The 21599-nt window shown below is 42.2% G+C and overlaps 1 protein-coding gene across 1 annotated transcript in view; it reads left to right on the forward strand.

The window, feature by feature from the left end:
• The first annotated feature begins 4003 nt into the window (after window positions 1-4003).
• sema4ba (sema domain, immunoglobulin domain (Ig), transmembrane domain (TM) and short cytoplasmic domain, (semaphorin) 4Ba) overlaps window positions 4004-21599 on the forward strand; it is a 43206-nt gene continuing 25610 nt past the window's right edge. The window contains exon 1 of the mRNA XM_076733337.1: window positions 4004-4283. The gene's annotated coding sequence lies outside the window, so the exon portion shown is untranslated. The remainder of the gene's footprint in view (window positions 4284-21599) is intronic.

Consider the following 21599-nt stretch of genomic DNA (forward strand, 5'->3'; position numbering starts at 1 on the left):
AGAAAAAAACTCACTCAATTGTGAACTAAGCAGCGTACAGTATGTGTGTCTGTGCGTTACATTAACTGTCTCACCATTAATGACATTGTATTTTCTTGAGTAGTAGATGTGTGGGGCTCGACAATTGCTACACTAATGCTCACGTCACTCCTCCATCCTCCGCTGCATGTGACACAGTGGTACTATGAGAGTGTATGTCATGATGGCTGATTATTCCAGTGGCCACGGAGGGGGACAGCCCCTCACCTTTGACCTTTTCATATCAGAAGTAGTCTCTAGGGCCCGTGGGGGTGGGGGGAGGGGACAGAGGATGCTGCCACTAACTATGATCAATCAACACCATGTATCACAGCTGACCAGCTCTTACTTCATGTGTGAAATTTGAATAATTCATTGACACTGAACCCTTCAGGGGACATTTTCTTTAATTGGATTGTGAAAATACTGCTTCTGTGCCTTTTGAGAACACGTATGTGCTGGGCTGTATACATTTTAATATTTAGAAGCTGTAAACAAAAACATTCCTTTTCGATTCTGTTAATTTTGTGGCAATGTATATTTTAGTTGCAACCCTATTTTTTGTGATTAATTGCTGATATTTGTAGTAGTGCTCTGAAGAGCAGCAGTGTTAAGAGAAGTGGAAGAAGAGTTTGATTTGTAATTTTCACTTAGTTGCTGGCATTGCTTCGAGAAGCTGCAGATTGAATACATAAATTATAAATACATCCTAAATATATTACAGGGAGCTGCTAATGGGACCTTTTTCAGACACAATGAACATGCTGTAATGGGGACATCAATCAAAGTGTTACCACATCTGTGTTTTTTTGTCTTGATACTCATAATTGGTTTATCCAAATCTCACATCTGATTGCATTATAATGCTTACATTAATCTTCCACAGTTTTTATGTGAAACCGCAGAAATGGCTTTTTGTGCTCCTCAAGAGCGCCATCGTCTCATGTCACACTCACTCCCTTGTCTCTCAATAGCGTCATTGTATTTTTTTCCTTTTGCGATAAAGTACTCGAATCTATTTGCAACAGCGAGACAGAGCAGCTTGTTGGGAGAGAGGCTTTTCATTGGGAAGGCAGAATGATCTGTCTGTGTGCTGCAGCAATAATATTTCAAGGCTGTTGTCCCCTGCAGCCATAAGGGGTTCAGCCAATTTGTGTTAGCAAAGGTCAGGCCCATCTGGAGTGCTGTTTACATTCAGGGGAACCCTCCTTCCTCAGGCATCATCCAGAGAAGAGTGTTACACACACTGGAAATCACACACAGTCTCGTCTGAGTACAGTCCGCATTCCAGCCAACCTACAACACTCGGCATGTGAGGAATGTTGTACGCTCCGTTTGAAAAGGAGCGAGGCAGACAAAAGAGAAGTTTGATTGATTTTTCTGCATTCACTGTCACACTTATTAATGTCTCTGCTGCGCATACAGCGCTCCTTTATTTCCTCCCTCTTCTCGGGTGTATTGTGACTGGGATGATATTGTTACTGTTTTTTTGTGAAGGTCACATTTGCAAGTTGTAATTGTGAATTTGTGAGTTTTCTGCTCTGTGATAGAGTAAAACAGCACTTGTTTTATAGAGGCCTGATAATTTATTTTCGGTATTCACAATCCTCACACTCACTGTATGTCACGCACAGCCGTCTCATAGTTTCCTTTATTGTGGGGAACATAATGCACATGATGTACAGATGGTGGATGTGAGTTGCCCATGGACATTATAAAGGCCAGGCTTCATCCTTTAGCTGCCCATCAGGCCTTAAATTATAGGTCTCTGTGGTCTGTCATTCAGGGCAAGCTGTGTCATCCTCGCTGCAGTGTGAACCGGTAACCCTCATTTGGGGTTGACTTCCAAAACATGCTGTGACAACTGTCCTCCAAACTCACGCTAAGCCCTCAGTTTGTTTTCTTGTTTTATTTATAGAACACTTCAATGATAGATAAATGAAGGAGGAGATTTTAAAGATGCTGGTTTAACTGGCTTCCACACTTTCAGTAATTCCTCAGTCTGTGGACTGTCAGATAAACGATCTGTGACTGTCACCTCTAGTCTAAAGTCTGGAGTGGACGGTCACCAGAATCCTGCCGAGCTGCATTGAAGTTCACCACGAAAGATTCGCAATAAAGCAGGCTGTTTCTGATTGCTTGGCCATAGTCAGATTTTTAATGACTGCTAGGAGGAAAACTGGACCTACAGCTAATGCTTGGGCGGAGCCACATTCCAGACGAGTTTGATTTTCTTCATTATTTATTGTGTCGCTTGTTTGCTTACCGTGAACAACGGCTCCACATCTGTGTGTAACCCGTTTATCTAATAGCTCGTGTAAATTGTTTGGGTTGTGACGGATGTCACACTGTAACACAGCAGCAGTCCGTTTACACAGTGCAGTGCAGTCTGTTTGCTTTATCTGTCGACTGCTGTGCCGCTGAATACACTGTACATTACAGAGGGAATTATTATCGTGATTAGCAGAAATAGTAATAACAACTACAAGTGGTTTTCACAGGTTTGAACCCTCCATCCATTACACAGATATTTGAGTCTTCTTCTCCTTTCAGTCCGGCTCGTTGCGTCCTTTTGTTTGGTGCGCAGCAGGTCGTGTACAGTGGCTTTATTAGAGCTTGTGCTGGAAACGGCCACCTACAGGGATTGATTCAGACATACATTTAATGCACAATGTCAAGCCAAAACAATGAACTAAATATTGTTTTGGCTCATAGTCGTAGATGTGGATGGGTGTGAGTGACCCCTTTCAAATGACAGACATTTGATTCAGAGCTGATTTGAGCTGAAACGATAAAGCCATGAGCTGATGGACAGAAAATTACAAACAGCAACAACTTTGATGGTGCATTCAGTTTTGAAGCAATTTTAATTTTAAAGCAAATATGCTTTGACTTTTCAAGTGTTAGTTGGACAAACTAAGAGATTTACAAACCAAACCATAAATTAAGTAATTGAGCTAATAATCTTCAGAATGATCAATGATTAAACAGAACGGTACGGTATGCAGGTTTAAGTGGTTTTTGTTTACAGAAGGACACCGCAGAAGAATCTGAAGATCTTAATGGTATGAGAGGAATTTAAGAGTGTCGATATTTCCTTCAATCTCTGCATATAGTAACAGTGCAGGGGGGTCTTTGTTGTGGTTGGAATTGAAAGAGAAATCGTTGTTAATTTCTGCTGTTTAAATCTATTTTGATTAGCCTTGTTCACTAATGTGTGCCCTATTGACAGCATGTACTACTGCACTTGTGTGTGTTTGTATTTGTTATGAAGCTTTGAGATCACGTGGCTCTGACTGTCCATTGTTGTGAGCATTGGCGGTGGTCTGCGGTGCCGCGGCGTGTAGGTGGTTAACAGCTGACCATCGGAAAAAAGCGCCTGTTACATCTGTCCCATTATGGTCAGACTGTGCCTCCCAGATGTGCTCAAAGCATTTATATTCATGCAGCAGTTTTTGACAAATGTGTTGTGACAGCCAAGTTTAAATATAATCATTGTGAGCAGATGTTAAGTCCTAACAATTGTACCTATCCTCTCACAAGTGCCGCAAGGAATCTCAGATGACCTTTTTCAGAGGTTGAATATCAGCATGCTTTTTGAGCACTGGTAAGCAAGCGCTGGTCACGCAATCGAATCACCACACAGAATAGACATTGTGTGGGCTACCAGGCACGCATGCATGCACGCACACGCACACACAGACTTTGCCCCAAAGGGATAAGCCACATTATAACGTACATCATATTATATCCAGTCTGACAACAAACCCCAGTGATGGTACACAATTAAGAGCAGTTGATCTAATTATTTCATAGGTCTGGCTCGAACCACTGAGGGCATTTTTACAGTTACCAGATCATAAATATTAAATTTGGACTCGCATGCATGCACTAAAAAGAGCTCAGCAGTGACAGAGAGAGTGCCGCTACGAGGAGCACCTCCCTTCCTCCGTCCACTCCTCTCCCACCCTTCCACAGAGGCAGCCTATGATGTAATGTTCCTGCTGCTGATAGAGCAACCCCCTCTCCTGCCTTTTTTTTTTTTTTTTTTTTAATTTTTTTTCCCCTCCCCTTCCGATTCGCTGCTGCCGCTGCTGCTCTCACTGGTGGTGATAGTGGTGGTGGATGCGTGCGTGCGGTGCCGGTTCAGCTGCATCTCTGGGCATCTCTTGGGATCCCTGCAGAGCTTCTTTTTCCTCTGTCACCACTCGACCGAGAGCCGCTCCTACTGAGCACTGCAAGACCTTGTCCTCTCCTGATGAAAGGTAATTCTTTTGGCTCATGACAAAAGATATTCTTTGTAAAAAGAGAAGAGAGAGGGAGTAGAGAGGAGGACCGAGAGTGAAATAGGGAGTGATAGACAGAAGGTTGACTGAGTGGCCAGTTAGCTGCTGAGTAAATTGGTCTGGTCGCTGAAAGCTTCTAGTCGCCGCGGAGCTGAATGCCATGGCAATTGCTCCCTCACTGTGTGTGCATGTACTGTAGTATGGTGTTGGTTTCCATGGTAAAGATGAGACCCCCATGCTGGCTCAGAGGTAATTCAGCATGTGTTGTGGAAAGCCACAGTTACCTTTGGTATGACGTGATTCCTCCTCTCCTGTGCATATTTTATTGGAGGTTGCAGATTTTGTTCACTTTATTTTAATTTAAAAAAAAAAAAAAACAGCTTTGGTGTACTTTTTGTTTTGAAAAGATTTACATCAAATAATTATTTATCTCACTTCCGTGTAACATATGTCTCACTTTGATTCGTCTACAAAAACTGGGCGTGTACAATGACAGTCATGTAGCCAAGATGAATGATGCGGTGGGCGTTATGTGCATGCAGATTTTTCTGAAATTTAACAGTGATTCACGGTGCGTTGTGTGGATGCTTAGCCTGACACTTTCCTTCGTGGCCATGCTCTTTTAAGGGGATGTGCAGTTCTAGCCGGGACCACAGTGGGACAGCTGTAAATGTACAGTAGGTGATTTTTCAGGAGTTGTTTAACCTTAATCTCTTGCACTGTATCAGATGCTAACTTAATATTTCATGTCTCGCCTGCCCCACATGTAGATGGCCTTATAACTAATTCATCCTTAGGATTTTTCCTGTGTTTGAGTCATCACTCATTTCCTCTTCCTTTAATACAGTCCATTCACCTCATTTGGTCAGTTCACTACATAGTAAATCAGGAGTATAACGCTGCTTTTTTTGTCGTAGTCAGCTCAGTGAACTCAAAACTACAATCTCATTAGCACTTTGCGATCAGGATATATTCTGGAGAGGGCTTCCTGTTTTAAGGTCAGTTTATGATGTCCCCATGGGGGAGGGATCATGTTTACATTGAACGTAATTGGTCTTTGAGACACAGCAAACACACAGCATTTTACCCTCGGGGCCATTATTCTTCTGCATTTGCTGAGAAATAGGCTATCCAGCCACAGCATGTACGTAATTACTAGACACCTGAAACTGCAAGCAAATGTCCCACTTTGTCATTTTCACCTTCATCATTATCACCTGAAAGACAAGGTGACGTCACCAAACCGGTGGATTGTTATAATGTACTGAAACGGCCGTTGCGTATAGCTCTTACTACTTAAGTAATAACTAATGTAAAATGTGCCGTGGGAGCTAAAATATTTACATACCGGCTTCTATTCTAGGGCTATAAATAAATGTTTTTGCTCATTTATGTGTAATAAAATAAATAAGTCCTTTAATCAGCTTGCACTAGACCCTGTTTAGGTTGACAAGTTTCTATCTTCTCACAGTTTATCAGGTCATATTGCCCCCCTTTACTCTTTGACATGAGCTTTGAGAAATCATTAGGACATTGTTGGACTGATAAATCCAACTATTAGCCCCAATAAGAGAAAAAAAAGAATGATTGAGTCCCCCCCTTTGTTGCCAAGTGGAGGACATGGTTATTATTGCATGTGGTAGCAGGGGTGTGTATCTGTTGGGGGAAGGGGTAGCTTAGGTAGAGAATAGAGGAAAATTGAGCTGTGGCCACGGACGCGGAGGGCCACCCGAGGAGCATCCGAGCTGTTGCTTTTCCTCTGTTGAATTTCAAGCAGCCCGACTTGCTTTGGAGATGTGCCATTGGCTCTGGTTTGACAAATTGTTAATCCAATAAATAGTTTGGCAGTGAAAGCTACTACAAACATATTTCTCTGTATAAAGATAAACACAGATTAGAGAAGGATTGAGAGAAAAACGGCCACATCCAACGCACGTCACCTTATAGAGAGCACAGTGTGATAAGTCACATACAGTGTGATGCTGCTGTGGACATGTGACTGGTAATGCTGGGAACTTTCTATTGGTTTCAGACTTGTGACTAATACATAAGACGGTGACATAGAGAAAATGAGCATGTATGCAACTGTCTAATGAGAGGACCAGGGTTGAGTCACATAGATGGCTGAAAAGCTCTCTCTCACACACGCACCCACCCCAGGGATGGTTCATTGGCATCACCTCCCTGCCAGAGGGCACTCATCCCACAAACCCTCTTTGCTGGAGAGCTACGGTGTCAGAAGTGGTGGAGTAATGCCTTTGCTTGTGTTACGCACAGCCTTCACAGATGTTTTTTTCCCCCAAACAGACAAAGCGCAGGATGAGAAACCTCAACATCCCACATACGCCAGAGCTTCTGCGAAGAGCGTGATTGATCATGTGCTAGGTGTATTACACAGCGTCCGACGTGCTGAAAGAGTCGCATTCGATGCCAAAGTGAGTCAGTGGCCTCAGCTGTGGGTCACACTGTGCCACTTCAGCTGGTACTTTTCCAGACAACTCATTCACCTTTACCGCAAATTGGAAAGATTAAAAATCTAAATCCTGCTTAGATTTAAGGAAGATATAAAGTAGGACTGCAACCCTCATTATTTTCATTACTCATTAATCTCCCTGTTATTTCCTTAATTTGATCTATGTATCATTTGTTTTTTTAACTATCTGACAAAAGTGAAACCCTGATGGTAAAATCCACCTTTGATGTTGGGTATTTGTGACGTTTTTAACCGCCTAATAACAAGTAGTGACCTGTTTGTGGGTCAGCCGTCATTGTTCAACCCTTCATTACTTTATTTTAAAGAAGTTTACAGACATAAGAAGAAGTTTGGGGGGAAATTCTGCATAAAAAAACAGAGACTTGGGCTTGAATCCTAAAAAGACAGTGAGTGTGTTTCAGTGGATGCTCAAGTACAAAATATAAATCAGTTATCAAAGGAGGAAAAAAGTGGCGCTCCATAAAAAGCGTCTGTCTCTCAGTGTAAACATCATTTAGGTTTAATGAAGAGTTGGCACAAACGGAAACTGTCACAGCGTAAAATAAGACGATTTCAACAACTTCAAAGGGGAAGCTGTTTGCTAAGGGGTTAAACGTTCAACCCACACGCTAATAATGAAACCGCAGCATCAGTGTTTTGCAGCGATGTGGATTCACATTAAGAGTGAGGCTAAAGAAAGGGCAAATGTAAGTGGTGTGAGGACGAGGTGAGGCCTTAATTGAGTTGTTTGGTTGCTGCTTGCTTTACGGCTCAGTTAGTTTTTTTGTTTACTGGGATTTTCCTTGTAGCTGCTAGAACAGATGCTTGAAGTGTCGACCACGGCCCTGCTGTTACTACACATCTACTGACAACCTGTTAGGAGCACAGCGGCGTTTTTCGCTGAAAGGTGAAATATATTTCACTTCTTGTTCACAGCCATTTGAGCGCTGAGAACATGCAAGGTCTCCATGTTGTTGTGCTTCCTTCCCACTGACAAAATTAAAAATAGGCTGACACTCCAGAGGAAAGGACTTGGCGGTTGCGAAGCTATAGGTAGCCTGGAAAGACAGAGCGTGTTTCCTTCAAATGTGCAGCTCCGTGTACGTGACTCTGATGCTGGATAGCTGCTGAGATGAAGGTAAAGAAGGAGGAAGTGACCAAAGTGGTTTTATCTTACACATTTTTCTGAAGCATGAGACACAAAATTACTGAGTTTCAACACATTTGCTGTTAACAAGCACATGACTGCAGTAAAACCGAGACTCATCTTGAAGACGTGGTCACTGTCAGGCCTGAGCACGCAGAGGCCTCGTGCTGCCGTCTGACATCCATACCTTTAGTGAATTTCCCATCATCCTCAGTGTCATTAAGAATATCCAGTCAATGAGCAGCTCTGTGTTTTCTCGATGTAAATGGTTGGGTGCACTTTGTGTAGACGTTGGGGAGAACAGAGCAAATAAAAAGCGACGTTTTGAGAACAGCCACATTCACATGGTGAGAGGAAGTGAAGGCCGGTCTTTGTCTGTTGAACTGGTCTGAGCCACGTGTTGAGACGTCTGCCGGGGGGTCTTTTATGTTCTGTGGATTGTTTACAAAAGGTCGTCTGTGTGGCAGTGGCAGGTGGTTCGACTCAGCGAGAGGTGTGCCATCAGTCCGAGCGGCAGGGGGGTGTCTGACTGACCCGGGCTGTAAATAAGACGTCCAGTGAGCGTCCTGGCTGTGGCCTAACTCCATCTCAGGTGATCGTGACAGATCTTGACTGTGCACAGATGCACTGAGCCAACATTCACAATCCCAGCACCTCAAAGTTGGCATTGCGTCTCCCTCCTTAGCAGTTGCCTAAAGTGTATAATTAGCATCTGCTATTTTAGAAACAGGCGTCCCCGTCTCAACACCCCGCTATCTTACACTTCTCTCTATTTACCCTGGAAATATTTTTGGAGAAGGCATGTGAAGTTACTTGGTAATGCTCCACTTGAACAGGACTTTTTCAGCACTTTGGTGTTCATTCAGTGGCATGTTCAGACATCTACATGCACATCTCCTTTCCTCTCTGAAGCCTTTAGAACATGTGTTTAACATTTAATAACAAACTTCAAGTAGTTTCATTAATATGAAGATACTGGTACAACAAATAAATCCAGGCTCTGTTTATACGACATACAGAGCAGCATGTGGTTCTTTGGAGCTGAGTGTCCCCGTTACAATTCATGAAATGGCCCCTGCTGAGACTTTGCATCACTTCTGTTGTGCTTTCAGTGTCATGGCCTGAAAACTATGTCCTTGCCGGTGTTGTGAGTATTATTTTAGAACTACTTTGTGCCTCAGCTTCACACACTGGCTCATGTGCCTTTCATGTAGCCTGTAGTGCTGTAAATCTCTGCGGGATCTGTCATTGATTTATGGTATGTTATAGCACATTCCATACTATATAAAGAGTATTACATAGTTTTACATTGAAATTGTGTGGAGAAATGCTTGCAACTACTTTAAAGTGTTATATGTGCAGGAAACATTTAAACATGCATTGTATTTTATGCCAGCAGGGGAACAGTTTTGCAACTGTATGATAAAATTCCACTTTAACATTTTAATCAGATTGGCGTTTTCATGATGATAAAGATTAACTTGGAAAATGAAAAGAATTTTTCTTATGAAGAAGTAAACAAGTAACCGTCATGCTCAACAAACTGCAGGCACAGGCAGTGCACATAGTAGATCCACCATAGAAGTACAATACAGTGATGGTTGAAGGCTGAAATAAACAGTGCTGTAGCAACCTTACAGCATGCAGTGGGTATGGTAGTAGGCTTATTGTTCACAGTGACTGTTTGGCACTGTTGTGATTTGTTGTTTCTCAGCAGCTCAGAGGCATTGTGATATGAGTATAGCTGGAATTTATCGACTTACATAACTGTAATTAGAGCTGCAGTCCTGCTTCTTTTTTCTGAGATTGTTGGGGATGATCATTGGTGACTTTTGCATGTTTAAAAAAAAAAAAACGTGAATGAAATCATCTGTTGACTTAAAGCTCACAGATCTGTGGATGGCCTCAGATTTTGGACAGATAGATTTGGTTTATTTTCCGGGAGCTTGAAGTTACTCGTAATTACAATCATTAGTCAGTCTTTATGTGTGTGCAAGCAGCTGGCAGAGAGGCAAACATCTGCAGTCCATAACAAGGGAAACAGCTCCCAGGAGAGCTTAAAAAAAGGCTCCAAGGCTATGTTAATGTGATTAGGACTTTGTCTCATATAGTTTCTGCTCACACTATAAATTCAGCCACGTCATAGTATGTTGTAAATGTTTTCTTGTGTAACCTCAGTAAGTGGTATTTGCACGAGGTGGTGCATGAGTTTTTTGTTGTTTTGTTTTGTAACTCTGGAAATTCATGTGAAGGGTGAGATAAATCCTCAAACCTCTCATTGGTTATCTCTACCTGATTCATCAAATTCACTGTTGAAGCATAACCGTCACACTTGAACTCGATTTCCCAGAGCCCTGTGCAATAGTTTCCTAATTACACTGAGTAACATATTCTCTACCATGCACTTATATATGCACTTCCTCTAAAAAACATGAGTAATATGTAAACTTGCACATTGGTGATGTAAGTCAAAAGTGAGTCAGGCTCATCCTGTAGGAGTGCACCTCCCTCGTCTCCCCCTCCCTCATCTCCCCCTCCCTCTCTCTCTGACAGTGTGATGGGAGGAGCTCCAGTGTGTTGAGTGGTTAGAGGCAGGCTGTAGTATGACACGGTGTCAGGGAGCGGGAGAGTGTGGACCTGCGGACTCAGAGCTGTCATCTGCGAGAGCTTTAAACTCTGTTGTTTCTCTGGATTTTCTTCTGACGCCTCCTGGGGGAGGAATCAATCTGTCGGTGTCACCTGAAGGAAAGCTTTTTTAGATCTGAAGGACGTTTTTGTCTCTCAGCTGAGTTGGACAAGAGCGTGGGTTCTGCTGTTATAGAGACTACCCTTGTGTTCATTAACTGTGCGGCGCCGTGGCTTCATGAATCATTGATGAGTGAGTACACTGCAGTTCTTGTTACCTATTCAAATGATGCCAGTATAACCTGTCACGTCCCTGTTAGAGAATTAGAAACTTTTTATGACCACGTCTGCAGGGGTTTGTTGTTAGTTTCTCTCTTTAAAGGGATAAGTGGGTGTGAGCTGACATGCAGCAGTCCTCCGCCCTCTCCAGTAGGTCTTTATCGCAAGGTGATACCAGGGCAAGGGGGTCATTAAAGACCCGCTCTGAGTGCATCTTGTGCTTGCATTTGTGGGTGACTGTGTATGTGTAGGAGCTACCCTTGCATTAAGAGATGTTGGTCTTGGACTTATTTTCTTTAAAACACAGCTATTTACTTGGGTGTGTTTGCAGTTTAAGGCTGGCTGGCTTGTGTGTGAGTGTCTCTAGTAATGCAGAAAAAAGAGTAGATGTCTCTGACTCCTTAAGCTGAGGCACAGCTCCTCGGGAGGGAGCCTGTGACTGGGAGCGGGGCCTCTTTCCACAGATAGGGCTTAGTGAATGTGGCAGCCAGTGTACACACATCCTCTCCCAGCCTGGAAACTTTGTGTGAACCCAGAGGAGTATGGAAAAGCTGATGGGCGAGAACAAGCGCATAAATATCAACACAAAGTCTTAATTGTCTTGTGTGTGTGGTTGTGATAGTTGAGAGCCATCGCAGTCAAACTGTTGAGGAGTTTTGTGTTGGGGGTTCACGGTGCGACGCTGGTGGCTACGGGACAGAAGCATCAGGTGTTATTGTGTGAAATTCACATCTCTCACCCACACGCTGCAGGCAGCACAATCAAGACTAATGCCAAATTGTTAGCTGTGTGGGTGGTAGTTAATGGATAGAAACCGTAAATGGAAAAGTTTGTCAAAAGTCAATGAGGCAGGCAGCCTAAGATATTTATTTACTCTTCTTGCGTGCTTTTGCGCTGCCAAGTGCCTTTTACTTGAAAACTCTCAAGCTCCTTCTCCTGTGTTTGACAAAGCATGCTGTTTTGTGAAACAAGAAGAAAATATGGTTATTTTCCACCATTAGATTGAGCTCCAGCTCAATTATTTGTGTGTATCGTACTTTTCCTGGAGTAATAATTTGTGTCCGATATGGTTTTGAAAAATTCTTTCATCTTCTACAAGAATCTATGATTATGAGAATAGAATTTTCAAACCATCATCTACTAGACTCAAGGTGTCTCTGATCAGTCATTATCAGTGCATGTGTGCTGGAGTTTTCACGTTTCCACATCACACTTGTTCAAGTTGAGTACCGCACCATGACTGGTGGTGGCAGGGAGCAATGCTCATATGAACACACCTTTAACTCAGATTTGAAGTTAGCACAGAGATGCTTTCCTCCTTCATCAGATGAATGTGAAAACAGCCTTTTACTGTTAAACTTTGCACATGCATCATTCTGCTCATGGGAAGCACTTTCTGGGGTGGAGAGGGTTCCTCTCCAAATGTGCTTAGGAGGGCTTGATATTCCTCTCAGACGCCAGTCTATCTGAGTCTGTACTAACAGGGCAGCTGGACATGAGAGAGAACAATCTCAACCAAGCTTTTGCATGAACTTGGTTTTCATTCAAATCGAATTTTAATCGAATTTCGAGGAAGTCTGCAAGAGAAAAGGTGAGTTGATGCGTTTCCATTCGCTGCTGGTATGCATATATTACATGATATTATATATAACAACTGATTGTGCTAACTTTCTAGTGGGAAGAAGAGGGCGCAACAGGATGATGTAATTAAATGAGCACTTGTCAAACCTCAAGTGGTGATAAACCACAACAGCCACATGGTTTTGCATTTGTTACATGTATTAATTTGAGGACATTACAGCCTCCTTTTCTCCACATCTGATGTTTTCATCTGCTGCTATTTTAAGTCTCTTTAGTGGTACAGAAGATAGCTGTTTAAGCCACATGCTTCCTGTACATTGTGATTTATGAACTCAATCTGTTTCCATTTCACTTTGTTGCATTTTGCTTTGATCCGTAAACCAACTTTTCCACCTCCATTTTTGGCACTTCTCAGTTTTTTTTAATGTGCAAATTGAAAATGTGCACAAAAGCAGATGAATGGAAACCCAAACTACAGACAGAGATCCTAAAATGATGACCAGACAGCCAACAGAGCTGGAATAAATAGGAGCTTTCATGATTTTATGAGAATGGTTAATTATTCCACAAGAGGGTGGAATATAATCACTGGTGCTATCTCATTTGTGACAGAGAGAGTTTTTGTTTTATGGCCTCGTTTAGAGAGATTCATCTGTCTGCTGTAGGAGAATAGCCTGTCTGTGCTGACCTTGGCCTGCTGTTTTCTTTTGGGTTTATCCACAAAGAAAACAGCTGGCAGTTGCATTCTGGATACCGGCGGCCTCGACAATGAACTGCCTGTATGATGCTGTCAGAAAAGCTTTGGCTCGTTGGTAAAGCACGGTGCCTGTAATACCAATACCTCAAATCCAGGTTTCTTCACAAAAATACGGTTCATGTCATGGTGATAGTTAGTTGCAGAGAAAGCCTGAATGTCAGTGCTGCGGAGTTAAACTGGAACACTGAAACATTCCTTTGCATAGTGAAAACGTATTTGATGCAGTGCTGTTCCACATCAGGTCTGCAGAAAGGAAAAGAAGCAGAAATTATGGCTTCTGTGTTGTGAAGCTGCTCAAAGCAGTGAGCAACCTGTTGCAGATTACTAAATCTGTTCAGAGGAGAAAAGACAAAGCAGAAATAAATCTTTCTGCATCGCACTTTTTATCACAGCTTAATCCCCCATGCTGGCCCCATATGCACATGTTTCCGTTTTGTCAGCATATCCCAAGGGCATTTTCTCAGCATTAGGCTACTCTGATCCATCGCCTTCATCTGTTTATATAGTCAGGTTGACTCTCTCCCTGTCATTGTGTGTGTGTGAGACAGAGAAATTCTCTTTTGTGTCCTGTTATGTGCTGTTTTCCTATCCATGTGGTTTGGTGTCAAAAGTGTTATTTTAGATTTCACGCCAACAACGCAAGTTTTAAAAAAGCATGTGTGCAGTTACAGTAGTGTTTAAACTTCTGCCTTTTCTTGTGTTAAAAGGTAGCGTGGTGTTGTCTCCCCTAAGTGCAGAATGGAAAGATGACACAGATGTAGCCATCAAATTAGTTCATCTGGAGAATGCAGACAAGAACTCTGCTGCATTCTGATAACTTAAAGCCATTTCTGCTATATTTACGAAGCTCCATGGATAATGTTTCATATGCTGTTTGTCGGTTAGGGAATGGTTCGAATAGCACTGACCTCAAGGGCTTGTACTGGAGCTTTTGATCATATCACACGATCTTCATCAGCAGTTTGCCCAGGAAATGTGGGTGTATGTGTTGTCCTAAATGTTGAGATTTAAAGTTCATCTTCAACTTTGGAAAGAGCAGTTGACAATAATCTGACCACAAAGTCCATTTAGCACCTCTTCCGGACCTTTCAGTCATATCCCATGATCTTCAGATGTCATTTAATCAGGTTTTGTTTCTGTTTGAAAATGAGTGAGAAAAGGGTTAAACGCTGAGGAAGAGGAGGGGTGTGCTGTGGAGTGGCTAACCACTTGGAACCTAAAGGTTAAATACAGGCCTTCAGGGAGTCCTATTACTGTGTACTCACTGATGGGAACTCTGCAAACATGAATTCTGGGAGCACAGCGGGCTCCTCTGTTTATTCCCAGTCTAGCACTGTGCCACGATGTGGGAAATGACTGTGGACATGGAACATGGCCAGATCGCTGTGCTTGTTCCACTGTCTCAGATATGCTCAAATCTGCCTTTTAACCAGTATGAAACCAAAACACGTCACATGACGTATGAAGCCTCACCTTGTTCTCACAGTGTCTTAGTTTGACTGTACACAAGCCTGTGAAACAGTATCTGGAGTATGTTTACACTTATGTCAGCGTTTCTTATGTGCTGGTGTGAGAATCACAAAATTCTCTCTTCAGGGTTTGTTTCCATCAATCTTCACCCCCCTACACCTGTTCCTCTTACATGTTTAATAATAATGTTCTATTTTAGGCCTTGTCGCTATGTGTTCATCTATGCTCCTGACACTGGACCTAAGGGACGACTATACGGTGTCGCATACAGCAAACATGCATCAGGTCGTTGTTAGCGACCGGATATGTTCGTGTGCTTCCTGACGTGAGTACTAGAGTAGACCTGGTTAATGGAATCAACCTCCAACCGAGCCTTGTTTAGCAGCCTGTCCCTCCCCCACTGCTGTGATTTGATATCTCAGAGCATTCCAGGTTGTGCCCTTTACTCTGCTAATGGTGCCACTGACCCTTTCAGACATTCCTGTTGTAAGTCTCTGATCACAGGCGTCTAATTACTTCACTGTAAACAAGCTGTACTGTCTTTTAATATTATATATTGTACAATATGGTTCTTTACTAAGAACTAGGTTACAGGAAGATATTTGATGCACGTTCCTGGTTCAGACACACTTTTTACTCGACTGGCCAACAGACAAAGTTGTTCTTCTGTAACCTTGGACACAAATAGTTGTGGGTGGGTCACATGTTTTTCAGACAGGTATCCTTGCTGGAAATTATGAATGAGAAATATGCAGAGGAGGATGACAGGGAGTCATGCTGGCATTTAGTCATTTCATGCTCTGCTAAGATCCATAAACAGTGCAGGGGAGGTGAGTGTGCACCTTTTATCCCTCAAGAACACTCTAATGGTCACTTTAATGGTCTGGAAGTATGCAGTGCAACTTGCTGGGCTCTGTGTTTTTTGCTTGATGCCCCCCTTCGTTGATGTAGCCCAGAGTAAGAAACACTTCTTTGCCAGAAAGTCAAAGGCTTTTCCAGATCTGACCTTTTTAAGGTAATGCAGGCAAAATCTTGCTTTAGTAAGCCAAGTGTTTGGCGTCCATGTGAGGCTGGAGTACCTGACGGGTTGTAGAACAGCATTTTCACGTCTCTTTAGGATGACAGGCTTTTCTCATGATCTTTGCGTTTGGCCATTTACAACAGCTACAAACATTTTTGCTTTCAGATAAAGTCAGGCAGCACAACGCACAAACTGCTTTGTTCTGACACACCCCAGCCTCGACAGATTTGCACGGTAGTAGCAAAAAGATATTGTTTTCTTTGAAAAATCTTGTACAGACTGATCCTTGACACGGTAACATAATCTCTTTACCTCAATGCTTTATGCCTCCAGTCCAAGAGATGGAAAGAGAGATAGAGGAAGGGGGTTAAATGTAACAGAGACCACAGGACAGGAGCAGACTAAAAGCTTCCTGTGGCAGGACAGAGTGGAAGTCAGACCTGGCAGACAGGCTGGCAGGGCAGATGTTTTAGGTGAGAGGCACAGTAGATAGCACCGTCTGAATAATTCATCAGATTGGATTGAAGATGTGATATATTAAGACACAGCACACAAGCCATCTTATGGCCTCTTTCAGCACTTTTTGTGCGGCATGAGTGGCTGCCGGGCTCAGATCCCCCTGCATCTCTGCTTTCTTTCTGGCAGTTATCCACCAGAGTCTGGGCAGTGGAGGAGACAGTTATAGATGTGCTGGCTCTGGGTCTAGCGAGGCCTCCAGACATCTGGAGGGGATGAAGCTGTTCAGAATGCAGGTGCAGTTTAATCTCACAGGAACTAAGACTGTTGATGCTTCCCCTCTCCCAATATGACTTCTTGCAGTGGTCAGTGGGTCTCACTGGTTTAGGTGACAGAGAGGGGATACATGCTTTCCAACAACACGGACTGTAGGTTATCTTGTCTGACAGAGCGTGTGTGCTGACAGTCTCAGTTCTGCCCTCTGCATTTGTCAGCTTCTCCTTATGTTTAGTTTGTGATACAAACAGGCCTTTTTATGCTGCCCCCACTTGTATGTCAAGTCACTGAACTTCTTATAGTTTATAAATAATGTGATGAATCACCTCCCCTATGGTAACATCAGAGCGTGAGCTACAGAGCAGCCTTTTGGCTTTGCTGGAATTGAGTTGCTTTGGGATTCTTAAGAACGTAGATGTTTCCCAGCATGACTTGAATGTTTGCTTTAACCACTTATTCAATTTTTAGACTAATGTCAGTAAACCTAAATAACACTTTGACCTGTTCTGGTTTACAAGGAATATGTCTCATCCTTCTGGATAATTGAATTTACTGCTACATCTGAAACTAAAAAAGACTTCTGACTGTAAAATTTGATCAATTAATGTAATACTCTTGTACTTCTTGTCTGTATGGTTGCAACATGACGGAGCAGGCCGTACCTCTGAGTTGTGAAAGTAGGTGAAGATGTGACATGCTCATGCTGTGATATCGCAGTGGAGAGGCTCAGCTTTCTAGTAACAGGTCATTTCACCTCCATCTCTCCGTGACATCAGCTCCCACCTACACGCATCCAGCTGTGGGGGCCCGGGTGCTGTACGGACCTGTCAGGACTCTGATTGCATCTCAAACACGCGCTAATATGAGCTTTTCACTGCAAACAAAGAGGTCCGTGAACTTTGAGGGTTCTTTTGAAGTGCTAAACACCGTTCTTGCTCAACTAACTCTGCGAGAGCAATTTGGCATTAAAAATGTCACGAACATGGGATTTCTCTTGATTATGTGTCTTTTTTTTGCTTCCTTACACTGAACTAATTTATACCATCTGCACAGTGATTAACAAATCATGTGATATAGGATATCTGCCTGTATACCTGCAGCCAAGCACACTGAACTCTGTCATCTGATAGGTTGCTAATCCTCTTATTATGCTTGTCTGGTTAAATAGAGCAGTCAGTCAGCCATTAAATCATCTAGCCTAGGGATCAATGTGGGCCCATAATTTTGCTGTGTGCTAGGCCATGTATGGTGTGATTGAAAGGGGAAAATGGAAGAGGGCGCATGCAAGGATGTGAAGTATAAACATGTTAAATTAGATCTAAGCTGAGCAATACAGCTTGACAAATTTGCCCTTGAGTGACTGCATTAGTGCGGTCTCTAGGGTGATATTTTTGAGTGACAAGAGTTCATCTCCCTGGCAGAGTTTACCATACGCTGCCCTCGTAGGTCAGATCTGGTCGTCTAGGATGTTGGGTGTCAATGATTGGAATTCACCCCAAATATCAATGTGTTAAAGGATTCACAAGATGGCTTGGATGACTGGGATACCAGGGTCTAAGTGACTCCTGAGGACTTGCAGTGAGGAATGTGCAGCTTGCTATTGATCTTTACTAAGTGAGGTCACTGCATGTGGGGGGCAACTGGCCCACTCCCAGACCCCACATAAAGGGGACGGACTACCCACCACAAAGATATTTTAATGTGGTCTATCTGCTAAATAAAGAGGTCAAGTTAGGAAGATTTGACTTGTGCTTGATATAAACTTTTAAGACATGTTGAGGATTGTAGCCAGAGATGAGAAGCAGATGAACAAGTACAACAGAGGCATAAGAAACCCAACTGTCTGTACTGTATTTGTTGCCTGGGGATCAGTTATTCATCGTTTGCATACTCTATCTCATGAGCTAGATGTAGAGAGGGTAAGACAGTCTTTACATTGTTATCAGACTTTCTGTTTCCCTCAATGAGTTCAAAGAGCAATATGTCTAAAAAAAAAAATCAAACAAACCAAGTCAAATTTCTTCTGCCAAAATCTGTTTTTCGATATATTTTAAGAATATTGTTCATTTATTGTCTTTCATTTGTTTATGTAACTCCTTGTTTATATAGCTGATAACAAGGTTTAATTGGTTTCCAGAGGCAGCAAAGCCGGTCAGCATCATCCACACCACTCCCTGTCGCTCTCATCCTCCCAGCCTAATGAGGCATTACAAGATCATTATTCGTGCTGAATCAACTCGTATATTAATCTGTTAGTCATTTGATGGAAAGCTGGCTGATTGCATTTTGTGAGGACATCATTTACTTTTTGAGAGCTGTGGACTTGCTCTGTATATTAAAGTTTCCCTGTGGCCTTTTTGACCGCTAGTTGTGTTTTTATGATGCGACACACATTCCTGCAGTGTCACACTATTCCACTGATCTACAGGTGGCAGTAAGATATGCAACAGCGCACCAGCAAAGGCAGGAAAGAGGACTTCTTGCTTGTTAACGTGCCGTAAACAACGCAGGTGTCAGACGTTGAAGATTTATGCGTTGAAGACAAGTGTTTTATGGAAGTAGTTGTGTGAGACTTGTGAAATCTCGAGCTGTGAGAACCGACTGGTTACGATGGGCGTCGCGGGCTTTCAAAACTCTCGAGTTTGCCGTTTGTGTCGTTGATGGGCATGTGGAAAAGTGGACATTCTGAGCCTTTTATCGAACTCACACAGTGATGGATGTGTGCAGCTCTTTGCCCAATGGCCTATAGCCTGAGCTTCTGTCTAAGCCTCTAAGCTACTGGAATGCGTGCAGTTTCTTGCTGTGGACATCAAGGGAGAACAGCCACGCCGCTTTGTTTACAGCCTTTCATGGATGCCACACCAGCCTAATCAATTTTGAGGAGGATAAATATTTCAATGCATTGTTGGTGATTGAATGGTCCATGAATTTACATGGGCAGCAAATATTAATGCAGCACATTATTTCTTTTTTTGATGGAGGTACATCGTGTTTCTGGTAAGACCCCATAGACTTTCTCAGTAAAGAATACTGATTTTTATTAATTATGTTTGATATATTTCTGACAGAGGAAAATCCTCACATATAACTGTTTCTACCTTATGACAAATTTCTAGTTTTCAACTTCTGTTCATATGTTAAATAACTGTTCTGTGATCAATTAAAAGCTATAGATGGGCGGTTTGCACACAAGCTAATATTCATTTAAGCACATTCTAATTCCATCATAATTTTAGTGTTTGATATTTAATTACACCTTAACATATTTGTATTTGAAGAACCACCTCAGCACGCTGTAGCTGTGTTTTGAAAGCTTATCTATTATAACAAATCAAGTTAGTGAAGGTAAACAAGAACAAGTGAGATAAAGCAGCACAGGTCGATGTCATGTTATCAGCACTCGCTCTATCAGGGTCAATAATTCACTCCGGTGCATGCAGGCAGAATTATATGGCAAACAAGTGCAGACATTTAAAATGGGAGTGAGTGTTTCAACAGGCTTGACCTACTTACAGCAGCCAGGGCTCAAACAGCTCCTCACCTGTGTCTGGCAGACACCAGGACCCCTCATAAAACCACAGGCCATAGATATCTTAAACAGTGCACTGATATTAATCTGTGTTTTTATTTCTCTCATAAAATAGTACCTGGTGAATTTGTTGCTTTTACTGGACTGAACAGAGCATGGTCACACTTTCTTTGGCTGCTCGAAACTGTTACGCAACCTACGATCAAGTGACAACTGTATGTGATACTTCGTTTCACATAGTGCTCACAGTAGCAGTCCACTGGTCTATACATTATACAGAATGTAGATATATGTGTATAAGGTAGTTGTAGAGTGGTTAGAGTCTGGAGTTAGGCTAAGTTCAGTATTGGTTTCCAGGGCTTGTATAACAAGTTTCTGACACTTAATAATTCAGTAACTTTAGACTATCCAAGCAAAACGTTACCTTGTGTATATTTTAAATGTTATTTCTCTATAAAAGACAGTGTGAAGTCTGCAACATATCACCCATTCTGAAAGCATTTGCTCCATTTGAGTCATGGAAAAGAGAACTGGAAAAACAGTTGCATACTGTGATTTCATTGCAAGAGATTCATATGTATATCTCATCACTGCCCATTTCAAACGCTGCACTGTCGCTTTCTGCAGAGGACTTTGACACAGGAAAGCCCACAAAAATGTCGCCCTGATCCTAATGCTTCAGCATTAACACATGTGATATGGTATTTGTTAAGTTTGCTCATGAGCATTGCTGTGTTGAGAGCAGACACTCTGCTCAGCGGATGGCAGTGATTTTAATTTTCAAGCAAAAGCTGAGAGAGTGAGAAATTTAACCCACATCAAATTGCAGGTAATGTCAGATTTATCAACACTCAAAATTACTTTTATTGTATTTGGAAGGGGATTATCAAAATATGTACATATACCAATGGCCAAACTATGCTGGGAACAACTGCAATGTGGAGATGAAGCCACAACTGTTGAACTTCTATTTAGTTATTAGTGAAATATTGTTTTATTTCACTTTAAATACAAATCTAAAAGTATTTCAAGATTCAAGCACTGACACTTTTTACTGAGGGCAAGCAATTTACAATATATATAGAGTACAAGTGTCTTCTATAGCATAACAATAGTATAAACAAATGTGGCGTAAGCAGCAGCAGTGTCCTTTAGTGTTGCTCTTGCTTTGCAGCTGCAGCAAATGTCAGGATGTATTAAGTAACTCAGTAAAGAAGAAAGTCTTTGTGTGTGGAATGCAGATCAGTTTCAGATGCAATTGTTGAATGTCAACATCAAAATCATTTCAGCTTTCGACCACTGAATTTGTAGAATATCTTGACATCTTATCATACACTTCATTCACTCAGGAATCGTGTAATGGGTCAATAGAAGGTGCAGACGGATTTTTGCTAATTATAGTCATTTATTAATGGCTGATAAAATGTGTGGCCCACTCCATAATAGCGTCTGAAAGGTTTATCAAGAGATAAAACTCCCAATGTTGTAGCTCAGCAATGGGTGTGGCAATATTAAAACACACTGTAGAAAAGAATTGGGCCATTTCAGCAAGATCAGCGGGGCGGGCTACTTCCTGAAAGTGGATCAGCTTACAGTGAATTGTTGAAAACTGAAAAGAGAGGAGAGAGAGAGAGAGAGAGAGAGAGAGAGAGAGAGAAAGTCCAATTCTTTGCCGATTTCT

Source organism: Chaetodon auriga, chromosome 6 (genome assembly GCF_051107435.1).
Source record: "Chaetodon auriga isolate fChaAug3 chromosome 6, fChaAug3.hap1, whole genome shotgun sequence".
Taxonomy (NCBI): Eukaryota; Metazoa; Chordata; class Actinopteri; order Chaetodontiformes; family Chaetodontidae; genus Chaetodon; species Chaetodon auriga.